The sequence below is a fragment of the Dendropsophus ebraccatus genome, chromosome 13, assembly GCF_027789765.1.
Source record: "Dendropsophus ebraccatus isolate aDenEbr1 chromosome 13, aDenEbr1.pat, whole genome shotgun sequence".
Lineage (NCBI taxonomy): Eukaryota > Metazoa > Chordata > Amphibia > Anura > Hylidae > Dendropsophus > Dendropsophus ebraccatus.
Genome location: NC_091466.1, coordinates 44,949,334 through 44,969,927, shown reverse-complemented (window position 1 = coordinate 44,969,927; position 20,594 = coordinate 44,949,334).

The window sequence follows — 20,594 nt, the reverse complement described above, 5'->3', positions numbered from 1 at the left end:
ATCACACTGCCGACTATATAAGAGAGTAAAGCACTGATCAGAGGATCTGGAGGATCGGTCAGCTCTCCTGACATGTCTAGTTTAGGAAAAACTCATATTACCGAAAGCAATTGTGGAGCGTCTCTTGGGAGCACTCTGCATTGTGTCACTCCTTTTATTCCTGCTGGAAATGTATGAATAAATGGTCGACTATTTGCTACCAAAATACATACATTTATTTTAATAAAGTTATCTTAGAAAGTAATGTAACTTTATTAAAGCAATGTATTAGTAATTTAAGGGGGGTATTTTTAAATCTCCAGAACAATTCTTTATTTGTTTGGCAAAACCACACTAAAAACCTTAAAGAGGTTATCCATGATTAGTAAAACATGACCGTATTCCTATAGAAACAGCACCACTCCTGTCCTCAGTTTGTTTATGGAATTGCAGCTCAGATCCGCTGAAGTGAATGGAACTGAGTTGTAATACCACACACAACCTGAGGACACGTATGTCGCTATTTTTGGAAGAATGTTTTTCTAATCCTAGATAATTTCTTTAAAGCAAATCTTTCATCCATTGAACACCTACAGAACTAATGACAGTGTTATACACTTTGTACTGCAATGTTAAGGGAAACTATTACTACTGGTGATATCTCTCACACAGGGCGCTGAGGATGAAGTTAAGTTTCTTCCCTTCATCCTTAGCACAATTTCTGTGATATTAGGAGTTAAATCCCTATGTTATAAGTTGTTTTGGTGCACTGGGGGCGGGGCTACAGCTCCAACATGAACTGATCTGCCCCCTGGCGGCTCCACCCCCCCTAATGAATATCAGCAGAGCGGGCTGGACAGTGCACCAAAACAATTTATTAGCATACGGATTAATCTCCTAATATAACAGAAACAGTGCCGAGGATGACAGCAAGAATCCTACTCATCCTCAGCGCTCCGTGCACTATAGGAACATATAGTTTTTCATAAGGTTTAATAAATCTCCCCCAATATCTTTATTTTCCATCTTCGTATCTTTTGTTTCCTAAAAATATTTTGCAGCACTCCAGTCAAGTAGGGATTAAGTGCAGCAGAAATCTTGTGGGATTATTTGTCAAAGGGAAAATCTGTGCCATTTCCGCACCAATAACCACAGTGGAAATCTAATGTTGGTCTATGTATGAGGTGATACCTTCGGCTCAGCCGTCTCTGTCCCCATCTGATCCTCAGGGGCGTCACGCCCGCTCCTCATCTGCCGGACGTTCTCCAGTTGTTGAGCTTTTTGTCAGTCTCCTCCATAGCTTCATATTCTACCTGTATCCTTCTCCTGCTGCTCCAGGGGATGAGGCCTTCACAGCCTGGCCTGAAAACCAGTCACCAAAGAGGGGAATTTAGCAGAAGAATGACCAAGAAGTTCCCCTATTTAGTAGTGTCACGTGTGCATCCAGCTACCCTCTTCTCAGCAGGATCCAACATCCATTTTTATAGCCACGTTCAGACAATCTGTCCAACACTTGGAGTTTTTCTTGTAGCCACATCCCCTCACCAGAGCAATTACGTTTTGCTCTTGTGAGTTCCCCTAGTGGTTCAGCTTTAATTGTGTGCGGTGGATGGCATGATTGGGCGAACAGGATAGTGTTGGCAGCTATGGGCTTGTGATACGTGTTGGTACTCACTGTCTGTTCGTGTATATTGCCAACTAAAGTTAAGTCTAAAAAGGAAATGCTTTAGGTATTCCACTCCAATGTGAACCTCAAGTGTAAGGGGTTGCATTAAGATAATCACCAAAGGCAGGTATGGCGATGTAGTGGCCAGTTTTTCTTGTACAGGCAATGAACATGTTGCCCAACCTCCACGTGGCGGAGACAGACGTAATATGCTCCTAAACCGCAAAGCTTTTTGGATTTTTACTTTGGGCACCCGACATCCAAATGGTCTCAACCACTTCTTTGCTAACATTATATATATATTTTGTATATGTGCACACATGTGCAGATGTCTGAGAGGTCCACCCCCCAGAGGGGCATGACCAGGATAATAGGTTTCACGGGAACGGGTAAATAGAATTTCTTTATTATGAACCAACCACCCCAGTTTCCCCCTGGATTTTTCACTGTTGCCCAGAGTACCCCTTTAATTTCAATAGCCAACACACAACCTGCTGCAGCCATAGCACACACATATTCACACATAGCCTGCTGCAGCCATAGAACACATGCACAGCCTGCTGCAGCCATAGCACACACACACACACACACACAGCCTGCTGTAGCCATAGCACACACACACACATAACCTGCTGCAGTCATAGCGCACAAACACACAGTGTACACGATTTATGGTTTCTCCTCCTCCTTCTTATTACACTGCTGCTCATATACATTCATCCAGCATCCAGGAAGAGAACAGCACAGATCTCCCCCCAAACAATGGACTCTTCAAGCTCAGAAACAAACTGGCAAATAGTGACCGACAACTTTTTCCCGATCACCCTTATCTAATAGGGGCAGTGTCCTATTTGAATGTTGCTCATAAAATATATTGATGATCAAAACTTATAAAATTTATATCAAAACAATTCTCAAAATTTTTAAGATTATTTAAAAGCTGGAGTCGAAGTGGGTAAATTTTTTTACGACTCCGACTCCACCCAAAACTAGCTCCGAGTTTACAGCCCTGGTATAAAGTAGGTCAGACAAACAGTGCAGACAAGGTTCCTGTAACTGCACACTCACCTTAGTTGGTTGTGCACTTAGCACAGCTCTATGCAGAGCTATTATATCCAGGGGAATCAGTACAGCTGGCCAGGATGCACTCTAGTCAGCGACTAGGTGTAACAAGGATGAATAGACCCTGGCTTGGATTACGCCAGATAGCACAATACTTCCTTCGAAATGGCCCTGCAGATGACCGGACTGGAAAGGTCCTGGGATTACTGTGATAGTCCTAACAGAGGGCACTCTGAACAGGAGTTAGATACAAACGCAGAGTCTTTTACTAAACAAGTGTTTCGGCTCTCGCATCTAATAGAGCCTTTCTCAAGCTTACAAACACTCATATCCAAAGTCATATTTAAAGGGAAAGCCCCAAAGTCATACATAGAGGGCATGGGGCTTGCCCTTTAAATTACTTTGGATTTGAGGCTTTGTAAACTCTATTAGATGTAAGAGCCAAAACACGTCCCTTGTTCAGTAAAAAAAATTCCATTTGTATCTACCTGTTGTTTAGAGTGCTCTCTATTAGTCCTATCACTGCAATCCCAGGACCTTGCCAATCTGGTCATCTGCGCGATCATTTCGTAGGGAGTATTGTGCTATCTGGTGTAATCCAAGTCAGGGTCCATTTGTCCATTCATGAGGCAGGAGCAGTTGGTGATGGAGGAGGAGTCTGACAGTGATGGGGAAGGGCCTGTAAGTGAGGGAGGAGGGACCTGTCATTGATTAGGAAGAGGCAATCAGTGATGGATGAGAGGCCTGTGAGTGAGGGACGTTCAGTCAGTGATAGAGGAGAGGACTGTTATTGATGAGGGAGGAGTATTCAGTAATGGAGGAGTGGCCTGTTTGTAAGGGAGGAGCAATCAGTGATGGAAGAGGGGCCTGTAAGTGAGAGAGGAGCAGTCAATGATGGAGGAGAGGCCAGTGAGGGAGGAGCAGTAAGTGATGAGGGAGGAGCAGTCAGTCATGGAAGAGGGGCCTGTATGTGACAGAGGAGCAGTCAATGATAGAGGAGGGGCCTGTGAGTGAGGCAAGAGCAGTCAGTGATGAGGGAGGAGCAGTCAGTGATGGAGGAGTGGCCTGTGAGGGAGGAGCAGTCAGTGATGAGGGAGGAGCAGTCAGTGATGGAGGAGAGGCCTGTGATGAGGGAGGAGCAGTCAGTGATGGAGGAGGGGCCTGTAAGGGAGGAGCAGTCAGTGATGGAGGAGGGGCCTGTGAGGGAGGGAGGAGCAGTCAGTGATGAGCGAGGAGCAGTTAGCGGTGGATGCACCCTAAGCTTATGCTTGAATACACCATATTAATCACCCATGAAATGTTGCTAAATATCCCCAATATTCACTTGTTTCTGAGCAATCGTAGTGATAAATGATCAGTTATAACAAAGGAGAATATTAACAATAAAACCATTATTAATCATAAACTGTGATGCTGTAAAATTATTGTTATGTGATCAGGACTGATGAGTATAAATGCTGCACATAGTGACACTGATATACTGCATTGCTGCCAGCTACAGAGCCGGCTCATCTGTAAGAGAAAGCAAAGATGGAGAACAAACACTATATATATTGATTTATGTTTGTCCCGCTCCCCCCACACTGGGTGCAGCAAGTGGCTTTATTAAGTGCCAGTTCACACGGAGCAAAAGTGGCGGAATATCTGCCTGCCTCAGTGTCACACAGTGTGTCTATGGGATGGCTTGTGGACATGTCAATTCTTTGAGCGGAGAGCAGTGGAAGTGGAGGAACACGAGCCATCCCATTAACACGCTGAGGCAGGCGGGATTCAGCAACTTTTCCTCCGTGTGAGCTGGCCCTAATTGTGAGCGCTCCTGATGAAGAAATTCAGCACTGACAGTAGCAGCAAGGAGCCAATGGCTGCTCCCTTTCACGGCGCTCAGCGCACGACTGGCATCACGTGTGCTGTGCTGAAGAAAGCTGAGATGCTAGGCATCAATGGTATCAAGGAAACCAACACATACTAGACATCACTGGTATCCAGGCAACAACAGCTACTATACATCACTGGTATCCAGGCAACAACAAGTACTAGGAATCACTGGTATCCAGGCCACAACAGCTACTATACATCACTGGTATCCAGGCAACAACAGGTACTAGGAATCACTGGTATCCAGGCAACAACAGGTACTAGGAATCACTGGTATCCAGGCAACAACAAGTACTATACATCACTGGTATCCAGGCAACAACAAGTACTAGGAATCACTGGTATCCAGGCAACAACAGGTACTATACATCACTGGTATCCAGGCAACAACAGGTACTAGGAATCACTGGTATCCAGGAAACAACAGCTACTATACATCACTGGTATCCAGGCAACAACAAGTACTAGGAATCACTGGTATCCAGGCAACAACAGGTACTATACATCACTGGTATCCAGGCAACAACAGGTACTAGGAATCACTGGTATCCAGGAAACAACAGCTACTATACATCACTGGTATCCAGGCAACAACAAGTACTAGGAATCACTGGTATCCAGGCAACAACAGGTACTAGGCACCAGTGGTATCCAGGCAACAACAGGTACTAATCACTACTGGTATCCAGGCAACCCCAGGTCTAAGGAATTACTGGTATCCAGGCAACCACAGGTACTAATCATCACTGGTATCCAGGCAACCACAGCTCTAAAGCATCACTGGTATCCAGGCAACCACAGACAGGTACTAATCATCACTGGTATCCAGGCAACCACAGCTCTACGGCATCACTGGTATCCAGGCAACCATAGGCAGTTTTAAGCCCTACTCTCCTTCTCCCAGTAATATCAGCAGTGACTCCTCTCACCTCCCCTTCTAGTGGTATCTCTCCTCCCCCCCCACCACCACTTTCTCTATTCTCAGCCCCAGGACAGGACAGGGTTGTCTTCCTGGTCACCCATTACCCTGAAAGAGGGAGTCTCTTCTCTTCTCCAGCAGCTCCCCTGTGCTCCATATTCAGTTAGACCGCCCCCTAGGTAAAGGACCTGGGAGAGCATGGTCATGTGACCAATGACCATGACATCATCACAGGTCCTTAACATACTTTTAGGGTTGCGTCTAAATCCAAATAAATCTATGTACCCTGTCCATTCCCTCACTTGGAAATAGCTTACTCAGTGTGAGGATGCTAAATCCAAGTGGATCTATGTACCCGGTACTTCTGCTCTTTTATAACGTGGATCTACTGTATGTACCTGGTACTTCTTCTCTTTTATAACATGGATCTATGTACCTGGTACTTCTGCTCTTTTATAACATGGATCTATGTACCTGGTACTTCTTCTCTTTTATAACATGGATCTATGTACCTGGTACTTCTGCTCTTTTATAACATGGATCTATGTACCCGGTACTTCTTCTCTTTTATAACATGGATCTATGTACCCGGTACTTCTGCTCTTTTATAACATGGATCTCTGAACCTGGTACATTTAATCACTTGCAAATAGCTTATTCAGTGTGAGAATGTGGGATAATGGACGGCATAGTGGGTCTATGTACCTGGTACATTACTCACTTAGATTTAGCTGTCACACTAAGTCATCTATTTGCAACTGGGATAATGGACCTCATAGTGAGTAGATCCGAGTACAATAGCCCACTTGGAGTGAGAGTAATGGCCCTATTACACAGCCAACATTATTGCGCGTTCACACAATGGAATCCGGGGCGGATAAGCTCCGGTGGATTCCATGTGCGCCCCCACTTGAACATCTGGGCGTCCCATAGATTTTATTCTATGCTACATTCTGCCATCTGCAATTCTTTTTGGGGCAGACATCGGAATCTGCCTACGCACAAAATCCGCAGGAGCTCATCCGTGCGGATTCCGTAGTGTGAACTAGCCCTTAAAGTGCAAGCGAGTGTTCCTTGCTCGCTGTCTGTGCTATTACACACAGACAGCGAGCAGGAAAAGGAAGGATGGTGCAGGGAGCGGATGTCTAGATGATCAGATTGTCCTGGCAGCCCATAGAAGATAGCAGCGGTCTGCTGCCACCACCCCTATTACACGGACCAACGGCCAGCAGACCATTGTTATCATTTCAATTTAGCCCGTTGAAAGACAATGATCAGCCGACATTATGGCAGCTGATCGGACAGTGGTGAGCAGGTAATGTATTAGCCGGGCATCTGGGGGTTACGTGGGCAGGTAATGTATTAGCCGGGCATCTGGGGGTTACGTGGGTAGGTAATGTATTAGCCGGGCAGCGGTGGGGTACGTGGGCAGGTAATGTATTAGCCGGGCAGCGGGGGGTACGCGGGCAGGAAATGTATTAGCCGGGCAGCGGTGGGGTACGTGGGCAGGTAATGTATTAGCCGGGCAGGGGTGGGTTACGTGGGCAGGTAATGTATTAGCCGGGCAGCGGGGGGGGGTACGTTGGCAGGTAATGTATTAGCCGGGCAGCGGTGGGTTACGTGGCAGGTAATGTATTAGCCGGGCAGCGGTGGGTTACGTGGCAGGTAATGTATTAGCCGGGCAGCTGGGGGTTACGTGGGCAGGTAATGTATTATCCGGGCAGCGGTGGGTTACGTGGGCAGGTAATGTATTAGCCGGGCAGCGGTGGGTTACGTGGGCAGGTAATGTATTAGCCGGGCAGCTGGGGGTTATGTGGGCAGGTAATGTATTAGCCGGGCAGCTGGGGGTTATGTGGGCAGGTAATGTATTAGCCGGGCAGTGGTGGGTTATGTGGCATGCATCCTCATTTAATCTCCTGGGGGCCACATTGTTCAGTCTGGCACACAAAGGGTTAAGTGTGAATGCTATGCATCCTAACTTAACCCCTTGTGTGGAATACTGTAAGCAGCATCTGCCAAAATGCTGCATACTGTAATGTGCGGAACACCTGTCACAATGATGGGTGTTCTGCTCCTGGCCTTTTTTTGTGTGTGTTTTATTTTTCAGTTATCAGTATACAGAGGACTGCCTTGGATTAGGTGGACTTTGGCTATGACCAGTATTGTTTTTTTGAAAAAGAAAATGGTCAACAATGGGGATGGGGGTGTTCTTTTTTGAAAAATGGATGTTTCTCTATTGTATTGTTCTATTTTTTTTTATTTTATTTCAGGCTTAGTAGTGGAAGCTGTCTGATAGACGGCATCCATTTCTAAGTCAGTGCCTAGTGTCATTCGGTATAAAATGGCTAACACTACTCCCACCCAATATTACCCCTATACCCACTGGGGACAGCCGGGTACAACTAATCCCACAGTGTCAAAATTGGCCTGCTACCACCCAGTTCAGCAGCGCCAAATTTGACGCTCTGGGACTACTGGTACCCGGATCTTCCCAGTACCCCAATGCGTTGGGTATTTGGGTAATAATGGGGGGGGAGGGTTTAGTGTTAGCCATTTTATACCGGCTAAAACTAGGCCCCGACTTAGCAATGGATGCCATCTATCAGAAAGCTTCCACTACTAAGCATAAAATAAAACACAATGCAATAGAGAAAAGTCTTTGATTAAAAAACACCCCCAGACCCTTCTTTCACCATTTTATTAAAAACAAACAAACAAACAAAAAAAACGCTGGTCATCTATGTAGTCCACCAAATCCAACATAACCATCTGGATATCAATATATGAAAAACAAAAGGGAAAAACACACACAAAAAAAAGCGCCCAAGAGCAGAACACTCATAACGCAGCCTGTCCTAGATGACATATTATAAGACAGCTCATATTCCCCCATATTATTACATATACATGGCCCCAGCTGTGCTGCTCTTTTCCTGGGTAGGGGGGCTTTATAAAAAACCAGCTGATGGGCCCTAACATCACAGAATAGGTTCCTGGCTACATCTATATACACTAACCGGTAACAATGTTGTCAGTAGTTTTCCCACGTACGTCATCCACAAGTCCCTTCTCGTGGGCCCTGAACTTCATCAGTTCATACATAGCATATGCAACAATGCAATCTGAAATACAAAATTACAGCAGTCTATAGATGCTCTATATACCTCACATAGTACTGACTATATACACGGCTGAAGATACCAATAGTAACAGCACATGCGGCAGATGTAGCAGCCTAAAACCTATACAGCATATACATTTCAGGAGTATGAAGAGAGTTGGCTTAATGTTGTTGCTGACATGACGGCCATGTTGGATGTTACTCAGGTAGGATAGAGCTATTAACCCCTTACGGACAGAGCCAATTTCGATTTTTGCATTTTAGTTTTTTCCTCCTTGTGCTGAAAAGGCCATAGCCCTTGCAATTTTTCACCTAGAAACCCACATGAACCCTTATTTTTTGCGCCACTAATTGAACTTTGCAATGATAGGCTGACTTTTTTCAAAAAGTACACTGCAAAACCAGAAAAAAAATAAATGTGTGGTGAAATTGAAAAAAAACAACGCATTTTGTTTATTCGGGGGGTATTTGTTTTTACGCCATTCACCCTGAGGTAAAACTGACTTGTTATATATATTTCTCAAGTCTTTACGATTACAATGATATGTAACATGTATAACTTTTATATTATGCGATGGCTTGTAAAAAATTCAAACCATTGTTAACAAATATATGTTCCTTAAAATCGCTCTATTCCCAGGCTTAAGGCTGGGTTCACACTACGTATATATATTTTTATTAACAACAACATTTTTTTTTTACACTTATACTAGAAGCCCCCCTGGGGTTAGGGTTACTTCTAGTATAAGTACACTGATCTCTCATTGAGATCTACACTGTATAGTTATACAGCATAGATCAATAAGATAGGCACTGGACTGCTTTCGGCTGCTGCAGCCGGAAGCAATCGAGTGCCGAGCCGGGATCAGCCTCATTACGTCTCAAACACCCGGCAGGTACAGACGTGTGGATCCACCCCACTAGACAACAGGGATCGGCTGCAACTAGTAATCAGATGCAGCTGTCAACTTTGCAGCGGGCATAGCGATCGGAGCGTGCCCGCTAATAGCCGTGGTCCTGAGCTACAGGCGGCACCCGGGACCGCGGCGGTTCAGAGCGAGGTCGCCGTGCGGCCCCGCTGTGAACTCCCTTAACGACCACAAGGCTTAAATATATGCCCTGTGTCGTTAAGGGGTTAATACACAGAACGATAATTGTTAGTTACAATCGTTAATATGATCGTTATTGCGATCGTAACTATGATCGTTTATTCTGTCTGATCCCAGAAAAACTATGAACAATGTGCAATTACACTGAACGATTAGTGAAAAAATGCGGAACTTGAGCGAACGAATGTGGAATTACAGCGAACGATTAGAGAACAATTAACGATAATTTTAGGTTCAGATCTAAATCAATGATCAACGACATACGAACGATTTTTCGATTGTTGCCTGCAATTACACAGAACGATTATTGTTTAAATTCGAACGATTTAACGATTTTTCGCACGATAATCGTCCCGTGTAATAGGGCTAAGGGCCCTTTTACACAGAAAGATTATCTGACAGATTATCTGCCAAAGATTTGAAGCCAAAACCAGGAACAGACTATTACCAGAGATCAGGTCATACAGGAAAGCCTGAGATTTCTCCTCTTTTCAAATCCAGTCTTGGCTTTAGCTTCAAATCTTTGACAGATAATCTGTCAGATAATCTTTCTGTGTAAAAGGGCCCTTTGAGGCTGAAAGCGGCCACAGCTGCTGACCCACATTCACCCATAACAGAGACTTGTATGCTCCAAGCAGAAGAGAGAACTTACATGTCATCTGTAGTGTCAAATGGGGCTAAACTGCAATACTAGGCTCAGCCTACGAACAAAGGTGTATTATATTCCAGAGCTGCACTCACTATTCTGCTGGTGGGGTCACTGTGTACAGTACATACGTTACATTACTGATCCTGAGTAACATCCTGTATTAGGCTACGTTCACACAACGTATGTTTCTGTAAAAGTACGGCAGTTGATGAAATCGGCAACAACGGTTATACTTTGTACGGAAACATACGTTGCCTTTTCTTCTATGGGATCTCGGCTGGAGCATATACACATAGTATACGATCCGGCTGAGATCCCTCGCGGCGCTGCAAAGAACTGACAGGTCAGTTTTCTGTGGCCACTATTCAGTGAGTAGCAGCCGTAGGAAACCATATCAGTTCACACAATGAAGTGACGGCCCTGGCCGCAAGCTTCATTATGTGCTGTGGGGAGTTCTGATGCAGGCGCGCATGGATGTGCCCGCATCAGAATGCTGCAGCCCCAAAGATCTTTTCAGAGACCGGCCGGGTCACTGAACGGCCGGTCTGTTCCAGGGTATGAACATGGCTTTATACTGCAGAGTTGCACTCACTATTTTGCTGGTGAGGTAACTGTGTACTTACATTACTTATCCTGTACTGATCCCGAGTTATATCCTGTATTATACCCCAGAGCTGCACTCACTATTCTGCTGATGGGGTCACTGTGTATATAACACACAAAAACACAGAAAAATGCAACAGCTCACCGCCAAACCAAGATACAGACCCACTACAGACATGGAAATAGTTAAAAGCAGCCCCCTCAAACTGCCAAAAAAAACTTCCACAAAAATAATCAGGCTCTTGGTTACCACTTGAAAGTGGTGTAAACTACCCCACCATGTTACGGTGGCCTCATACCGGGGCAGTCCTACATTGTGTACATACATTACATAACTGATCCTATACTCATCTTGAGTTGCATCCTGTATCATACCCCAGAGCTGCACTCCCTATTCTGCTGGTGGGGTCACTGTGTACATAAATTACATTACTGATCCTGAGTTACATCCTGTATTATAATAATTATTCCTGCTGGCTATGGTGGAAAGGAGTCAGATCACACATGAGATGTATGGGGCCCTGCAGACCAGTCATACCCCAGTAGTCCCTGTCCACCCCAGTAGTGCCTGTAATAGAGAACTGAACATGGAGCAATAGAAGAAGGTGACTGGTCTGATGGGTCAGGTTCTCCATTATGTGGACAGCCGGGTGTATGCTCATCCCTTTCCTGGGGTATAGATGGCACCAGGATTCACTATGGGAAGAGGATAAAGCCTTTTAGGACCAGGGAGCGACCTGATATTTCCTGGCAGAAGGTATGCTGAGCCTTGTAGTACCTCCCGATGAGCCTGTAGTTATAAATCTCTGCTACTCTGCTTCTCTATAGGGATTCAGCACTTGGAGCTGTCCGGAGAGCTGGTGCTGAAATCAGGTCTTACTCACCTCTCAGGACTCTGCCGGATCACTGTCCTCCAGCCACCAAAACTATCGCTCTCTGTTCACATTTGTGCATTTTATTATATTAAAATTTAAAAATATTACCAAAAATGCAACATTTGATCACAGTTACATCCTGTATTATACTCCAGAGCTGCACTCACTATTGTCTCATATGACTGTATCTATGTGAATCGACCCCAACAGTAAGATTGTAGGTTTGTGAGCTCAGTGTATACAAATTTATGATCACTATTAATATTAGTCATGATGTGTCTTCAGTTAGTGCCCCCTAGTGGTGGGCGCAGATGATAAGAATTTTACTGTTGAAAAAAATTTAGAGCTGTAAGCCAAATAAAGGAAGATATGAGAAGTTATATGAATAGTAGGAGACTGCTCTGGATGTCTCATCTGTATTAACATTAAGAAATAAGTCAGAGGGGGATGATCCTGTCCCAGTGTAGAGGGCTGCAATCACATCAACCTGTCCTAGTAGGGACCACATTGTGTTCCCTTAGACACCCGCTTTAATATCAGAAGACTCGTCCTTGAATGTTGTTGCTAAGACAAGGTCACAGCATAGCTTTCTATGTGATGTAATGCGGGGTCCCTCTCTGTGTATTATCTGTGTGATGAGGGTGCCCCTCTCTATGTAGTATTAGTGTGATGCGGGGTCCCTCTCTGTGTATTATCAGTGTGATGCGGGGTCCCTCTCTGTGTAGTATCAGTGTGATGCGGGGTCCCTCTCTGTATTATCGGTATGATGCGGGGTCCCTCTCTGTATTATCGGTATGATGCGGGGTCCCTCTCTGTGTAGTATTAGTGTGGTGCGGGGTCCCTCTCTGTGTATTATCAGTGTGATGTGGGGTCCCTCTCTGTGTAGTATTAGTGTGATGCGGGGTCCCTCTCTGTGTATTATCAGTGTGATGCGGGGTCCCTCTCTGTGTATAATAAGTGTGATGCGATGTCCCTCTCTGTGTATTATCAGTGTGATACGGGGTCCCTCTATGTGTAGTATCAGTGTGATGCGGGGTCCCTCTCTGTGTATTATCAGTGTGATGCGGGGTCCCTCTCTGTGTATTATCAGTGTGATGTGGGGTCCCTCTCTGTGTAATATCAGTGTGATGCGGGGGCCCTCTCTGTGTAGTATCAGTGTGAGGCGGGGTCCCTCTCTGTGTAGTATTAGTGTGATGCGGGGTCCCTCTCTGTGTATTATCAGTGTGATGCGGGGGCCCTCTCTGTGTAGTATCAGTGTGAGGCGGGGTCCCTCTCTGTGTAGTATCAGTGTGAGGCGGGGTCCCTCTCTGTGTATTATCAGTGTGATGCGGGGTCCCTCTCTGTGTATTATCAGTGTGATGCGGGGTCCCTCTCTGTGTATTATAAGTGTGATGCGATGTCCCTCTCTGTGTATTATCAGTGTGATACGGGGTCCCTCTATGTGTAGTATCAGTGTGATGCGGGGTCCCTCTCTGTGTATTATCAGTGTGATGCGGGGTCCCACTCTGTGTATTATCAGTGTGATGTGGGGTCCCTCTCTGTGTAGTATTAGTGTGATGCGGGGTCCCTCTCTGTGTATTATCAGTGTGATGCGGGGTCCCTCTCTGAGTATTATCAGTGATATGCGGGGTCCCTCTCTATGTATTATCAGTGTGATACGGGGTCCCTCTATGTGTAGTATCAGTGTGATGCGGGGTCCCTCTCTGTGTATTATCAGTGTGATGCGGGGTCCCTCTCTGTGTATTATCAGTGTGATGCGGGGTCCCTCTCTGTGTATTATCAGTGATATGCGGGGACCCTCTCTGTGTATTATCAGTGTGATGCAGGGTCCCTCTCTGTGTATTATCAGTGTGATGCGGGGTCCCTCTCTATGTATTATCAGCATGATACGGGGTCCCTCTATGTGTAGTAACAGTGTGATGCAGGGTCCTTCTCTGTGTATTATCAGTGTGATGCGGGGTCTCTCTCTGTGTATTATCAGTGTGATGCGGGGTCCCTCTCTGTGTAGTATCAGTGTGATGTGGGGTCCCTCTCTGTGTATTATCAGTGAGATGCGGGGTCCCTCTCTGTGTAGTATCAGTGTGAGGCGGGGTCCCTCTCTGTGTATTATCAGTGTGATGCGGGGTCTCTCTCTGTGTATTATCAGTGTGATGCGGGGTCCCTCTCTGTGTAGTATCAGTGTGATGCGCGGTCCCTCTCTGTGTATTATCAGTGTGATGCGGGGTCCCTCTCTGTGTAGTATCAGTGTGAGGCGGGGTCCCTCTCTGTGTATTATCAGTGTGATGCGGGGTCCCTCTCTGTGTAGTATCAGTGTGATGCGGGGTCCCTCTCTGTGTAGTATCAATGTGATGCGGGGTCCCTCTCTGTGTAGTACCAGTGTGATGCGGGGTCCCTCTCTGTGTATTATCAGTGTGATGCGGGGTCCCTCTCTGTGTAGTATCAGTGTGAGGCGGGGTCCCTCTCTGTGTATTATCAGTGTGAGGCAGGGTCCCTCTCTTTGTATTATCAGTGTGATGCGGGGTCCCTCTCTGTGTAGTATCAATGTGATGCGGGGTCCCTCTCTGTGTAGTATCAGTGTGAGGCGGGGTCCCTCTCTGTGTATTATCAGTGTGAGGCAGGATCCTCTCTTTGTATTATCAGTGTGATGCGGGGTCCCTCTCTGTGTAGTACCAGTGTGATGCGGGGTCCCTCTCTGTGTATTATCAGTGTGATACGGGGTCCCTCTCTGTGTAGTATCAGTGTGAGGCGGGGTCCCTCTCTGTGTATTATCAGTGTGAGGCAGGATCCTCTCTTTGTATTATCAGTGTGATGCGGGGTCCCTCTCTGTGTAGTATCAGTGTGATGCGGGGGCCCTCTCTTTGTATTATCAGTGTGATGCGGGGTCCCTCTCTGTGTAGTATCAGTGTGAGGCGGGGTCCCTCTCTGTGTAGTATCAGTGTGAGGCAGGGTCCCTCTCTTTGTATTATCAGTGTGATGCGGGGTCCCCCCTCTCTGTGTAGTATCAGTGTGATGCGGGGTCCCTCTCTGTGTATTATCACCGCTCTGTGTATTATCAGTGTTATTTAGGGCATACTTCTCTGTGCATTATTGTGGTCTCCCACCAAGATGGTTCTTTTTTCTTTTTTTCTACACCTGTCCAAAACGTTCTGTCGTCAGCTTAACCCCTTAAGTACTGGGCCTGATATGGCCTTAAGCGATGTCACGGAACGGCTGGTCTAATACGTTGTGTGAACATAGCCTAAGACGTTTCGAGCAATTAGTGATAAAGATCAAAATTGGGGGCACAGATTAAAATATTTTCAATTGAAATATGCCGACAAAACTGAAGATAAAAGACTATTTGAGGTTGCACAGAGTGACGGTATTATTAAAGTCCAAACAATACAAGGGGGAGACGGATTATATATGTTACATCTCTTCTGGGCATGTGCCCAACTGAGAAAATATTGGGAAGAAATTGTGTCTATTCTGGTGGGAGAAAAGGTATTGCAGGGAGCTCTCACCTTTAAGAGGGCAATATTAGGGAAAGAAATGGTCCAGGGGGGGAGTAGTACACTGGGTGGGCCTGGGTGAACATTGTAAGAGTGGTTTATAATTATCTGAAGGGGTCTATGTAATTGTTGGAGCTGTGCTATGTAGCCCTCTAGTTCGGCCTAGGTGATTGTTGGAGCTGTGCTCTGTGGTCATCTGGTTGGGCCTGGGGTCAGCCAATACAACCATCTAGGTGGGCCTAGGTGAGCATTACAAGTATATAGGTGGGCCCTCATGGCTGGCAGAATTGTGTGGCACAATCTCTAAAGGTTTAAGAGAATACTGGAACATCAGTAAAGAACCATGTAAGCAGATCCCGCTGAATACATGTATTGAATGCTTAAGACGTTGGAGAAAAACTGAAATACAGCTACAGACTGTATAGTTTGAGATGACGCTAACACTTAAGGAGAATCCTTAAAGGGGTTATCCAGTTCTACAAAAACATGGCCACTTTTCCCCCTCTCTTGTCTCCAGTTCAGGTGTGGTTTGCAATTAAAAATTGGAATAGACAAAAGTAAAAAGGAATTTAGGCAGAAGGAAAGAGGTGCAGAGGGTCAGGTATTAAAGAAGGAAGAAAAGTACCCCCAAGTGATAAGATTTACTCAATGAGACCCCCAAGGACTAATATCCCACTGCAGCCATAGGCTCTGTCAGCAGCTCCTTTCCACATCAGATCCCTCAATAACAATGTGACTGACCTGTATGTCCCAGTTATTATGCTTCCTTCTCAAATATTAGTGTCCCCTGTAGCCATTAGTAATGCCCCTTCCCCAGTAATATAGAGCCCTGTAGCCATTAGTAATGCCCCTTCCTCAGTAATAGTGCCCCTGTAGCCATTAGTAATGCCCCTTTCCCAGTAATATGGAGCCCTGTAGCCATTAGTAATGCCCCTTCCCCAGTAATAGTGCCCCCTGTAGCCATTAGTAATGGCCCTTCCCCAGTAATAGTGTCCCCTGTAGCCATTAGTAATGGCCCTTCCCCAGTAATAGTGTCCCCTGTAGCCATTAGTAATGACCCTTCCCCAGTAATAGTGCCCCCTGTAGCCATTAGTAATGCCCCTTCCCCAGTAATATGGAGCCCTGTAGCCATTAGTAATGCCCCTTCCCCAGTAATAGTGCCCCCTGTAGCCATTAGTAATGGCCCTTCCCCAGTAATAGTGTCCCCTGTAGCCATTAGTAATGCCCCTCCCCCAGTAATATGGAGCCCTGTAGCCAGATATAATGTCCCTATTCCCAGTAATAGTGTCACCAGTAGTCAGCAATAATGGCCCTGTAACAAGTAATAAAACTCTCTTGCAGCCAGTAACAATGCTCCATAACCCATAATGATGACCACATTCCCCTATAATAACATCCCCTTTTGCCAATAATAAAATAATAAGGCCCCTATAGCTAGATATGCCGCCTGCAGCCAGATTCAGTGGTCCCTGTAGACAGATAGGCCCCCTATAGCCAGTGGTAATGCCTCAGTAGCTAGATACAATGCTCCCTACAGCCAGATACAACACCCCATATAACTAGATATGCCTCCTATGACCAGATGCAATGTCCCCTGTAGTCAGATACAGTATGCCCTTTAAAACCAGATACAATGCCCCCTGTAGCCAGCTATGCCCCATATAACCCAAAACAATGCCATGCACATAGAAAGAAAGTTACACTTACTTTCCACCAACCCAACACTGTGCCTCCTGCAGCCAGATACAATACCTCTATAACCAGATACAATACCCCTATAACCAGATACAATGCCCCTATAACCAGATACAACGCCCCTATAACCCGATACAATGCCCCTATAACCAGATACAATGCCCCTATAACCAGACACAATACCCCTATAACCAGATACAATGCCCCTATAACCAGATACAATACCCCTATAACCAGATACAATGCCCCTATAACCAGAGACAATGCCCCTATAACCAGATACAATACCCCTATGACCAGATACAATGCCCTTATAACCCGTTACAATGCCCCTATAACCCGATACAATGCCCCTATAACCAGATACAATACCCCTATAACCAGATACAATGCTCCTATAACCAGATACAATACCCCTATAACCAGATACAATGCCCCTATAACCCGATACAATATCCCTATAACCAGATACAATACGCCTTGTTACTAGATATACTACCTGGATCAAATTCCATGTCTGCTATAGCCAGATACAGTGTGCCCCTATAACCAATTAGAATGACCCTTACAGCTAGATATGCCCCCGTAACAAAACACAATTACAATACCCCTATAACCAGATACAATACCCCTATAACCAGATACAATACCCCTATGACCAGATACAATGCCCTTATAACCCGATACAATATCCCTATAACCAGATACAATGCTCCTATAACCAGATACAATGCCCTTATAACCAGATACAATACCCCTATAACCAGATACAATACCCCTATAACCAGATACAATGCCCCTATAACCAGATACAATATCCCTATAACCAGATATAATACGCCTTGTTACTAGATATACTACTTGGATCAAATTCCATGTCTGCTATAGCCAGATACAGTGTGCCCCTATAACCAGTTAGAATGACCCTTACAGCTAGATATGCCCCCGTAACAAAACACAATTAGGGAGATTTATCAAAAATTTAAGCCATTTTTTTGAAGTGCAAAAGTCAAAAAATTTTGCACAACCGCATAGTTGCGACTTTTCCTCGACATACACCAATCATGCCTACTTCGGCTTACGCTGAAAGTAGACATGATGTACAACTAACTAAAATAGTCACACATGGGTCGCAGACTGAGTCCATACTAGAGGTGGTGTATTTCACCACCTATAATGTGGAGCCGGCATGCTCCGTGGGTCAGGTGCAGCTAAAATAAATGGCCCTTTCCACACTGGTATTACTAGGCTGCTGCTGCTTGTTTTTTAACCCAGCTGGTTATGGAAAGGGAGGGGATCCAATGCATTTTTAATTATTTATATATTTTAAAATAACACATAGGATCCCCCCCACTTTCCATAAGTAGCCACGTTAAAAACCAAGCAGCAGCAGCCTAGTAGCACCAGGGTGGGAAGGGCCATTTATTTTGGCCCTCCCCAGCCTAATATTACCAGCCTGCTGCCGCCCAGTTCAAGAGCGCCAATTTTGACGCTCCGGGACCACTGGCACCCAGCTCTTCCCAGTACCCCTGGTGGCATTGGGTACTGGGGTAATAATGGCGGGGTTAGTGTTAGCCATTTTATACCGGCTAGCACTAGGCCCAGACTTAATAATGGATTCCGTCTATCAGACAGCTTCCACTACTAAGTCTGTAAAGTAATGAAAGAAAACACAACACACTTAGAAAAATATTTTAATCAAATAAAAACACCCCCACACCCCTCGTAGACCATTTTATTGAACAGTAAAGTCCGCTGGTCATCAAAGTAGTCCAAACGAATCCGACGTAATCCTCTGCATGCCGATATCTGAACTAGAAAGGGAGAAGATAATGCTCATTACCTAGGAGGCAAACCAGGGCCAATGAGACTATTTAGAGACAATTCTGAGACCATTTAGAGACAATTCTTAACCAAACAAATCTGCACCACAGAAAATAGACCATGCTTATCCCTGATAGTAAATTGCACTTTAAATAGAACAGTCTATTCTTGCCAAAGCAGAAATAGACCACATCTAGAAAAATCCCCTGTTGATAAATTTCCCCCAATGTCTACTTTAACCATATCCATTATGGCCCCTATACCCAGATACAGTGGCCCCTGAAGCCAGAAACAATGCCCTATGTAGCTAGAGAGGCTCTCTGTAGCCATTTACAATAACATAAGTAGTTAGATAGGCCCCCTGTAACCAGATGCAATGCCCCATATTGTCACAGGCTGAAGTGTATTGAGTGTAGGAGACTGGACTTCTCTATACACATATGTGTTATAATGGCCGCCTATGGCAAACTGTGCACAATAGTCAAGATGAACATAAACACTAAACCCCAAAAGAGACCTGAACCCTACACAGGCAGAGCAGGCAGGAAAGTAGTGGCAGATATGTAATAATAATCACTTATTACCCTTATATAAAACTATTAATAAAATAGTAATTATATGGGAAAAACTATTCTTATAGGAAGGGACTGGAACCTTTTATCAAATAAATGTTTTTGTTTTTTTCAGCAACATTAATCAACTATCAGTATAAATCATAATAAAATACTACAGCCGAGCGCATAGACCAAGATTTTATTCACACTAATTCCTGCCAATGGCCGACTGTTCATTGTTTGGTTAGTACAAGTGTTTGTTTCAAGATGTTTAAATAAAGATTATTGAAAATCATGATGTAATTTGTTTACAAACCGGACCCTTCAGAGCTTTATTAGGAGTTGGACTGTAAGTACACACATCCATTGGCTCCTGGTATTTTTTTGTTATTTTCTATTTTTAATCAGTTTTCTCCATGTAATCTTTAATTCTCTCACACACATAGGCGATTTGTGGAAGATTGGTGACAGAAGGAGTTTTGGAGACATGGAGGAAGAGCTGACCATCATCTACAGCGAGGAGGACCAGTTCGTGGAGGATACGGACTTTCCCGTTGTCTACGAGGAACATGTGAGTGAGAATTCCCCATCCAGTATAGCAGGGTATAGCAGATAGGGTTGTATAGAGATGGGGTTGTGTACATAGTGGGATGTCCTGTCCAGGAGTATCTGTACCTGTAGATACTCCTCCCTGATCACATGACCACATAAGTGCCCCCCCCCCTAGGAGACAGTGGTGATGGGAGGAGATGTGTAGAATGGGGAGCTATAAATACCTTACACCCTGTTACTTATTCCCCATGTTCAGCCATTTCCCAACTGCCATTTTGCCATGTTCCATGCAGGGGGCGGGGCTTAGTTGGCCATGATAACTGCTGGGTGGTGGCTGTGGTCTATGGCCGGGCTCATGCACTGTGTGTGTTATGTGATCTCCAGCACCTCTGCGGACATAGGAAGGAATATACTCCTATAAGGTAGAGAGGGAAATCACATAGCACACATACATGGGCCTGGCCTAAGACTTTATCCAGATGTGCAGTAATATGTGACAATGCTATCACTGGATCAGGATCTACTGTGTGATCTGTCAGGTTGAATAAAAATAATTATAATATATATGGTACAGTATGGGATTTGTAGTTCTGCAACCTGAAGCTCTCCTGGTTGCATAA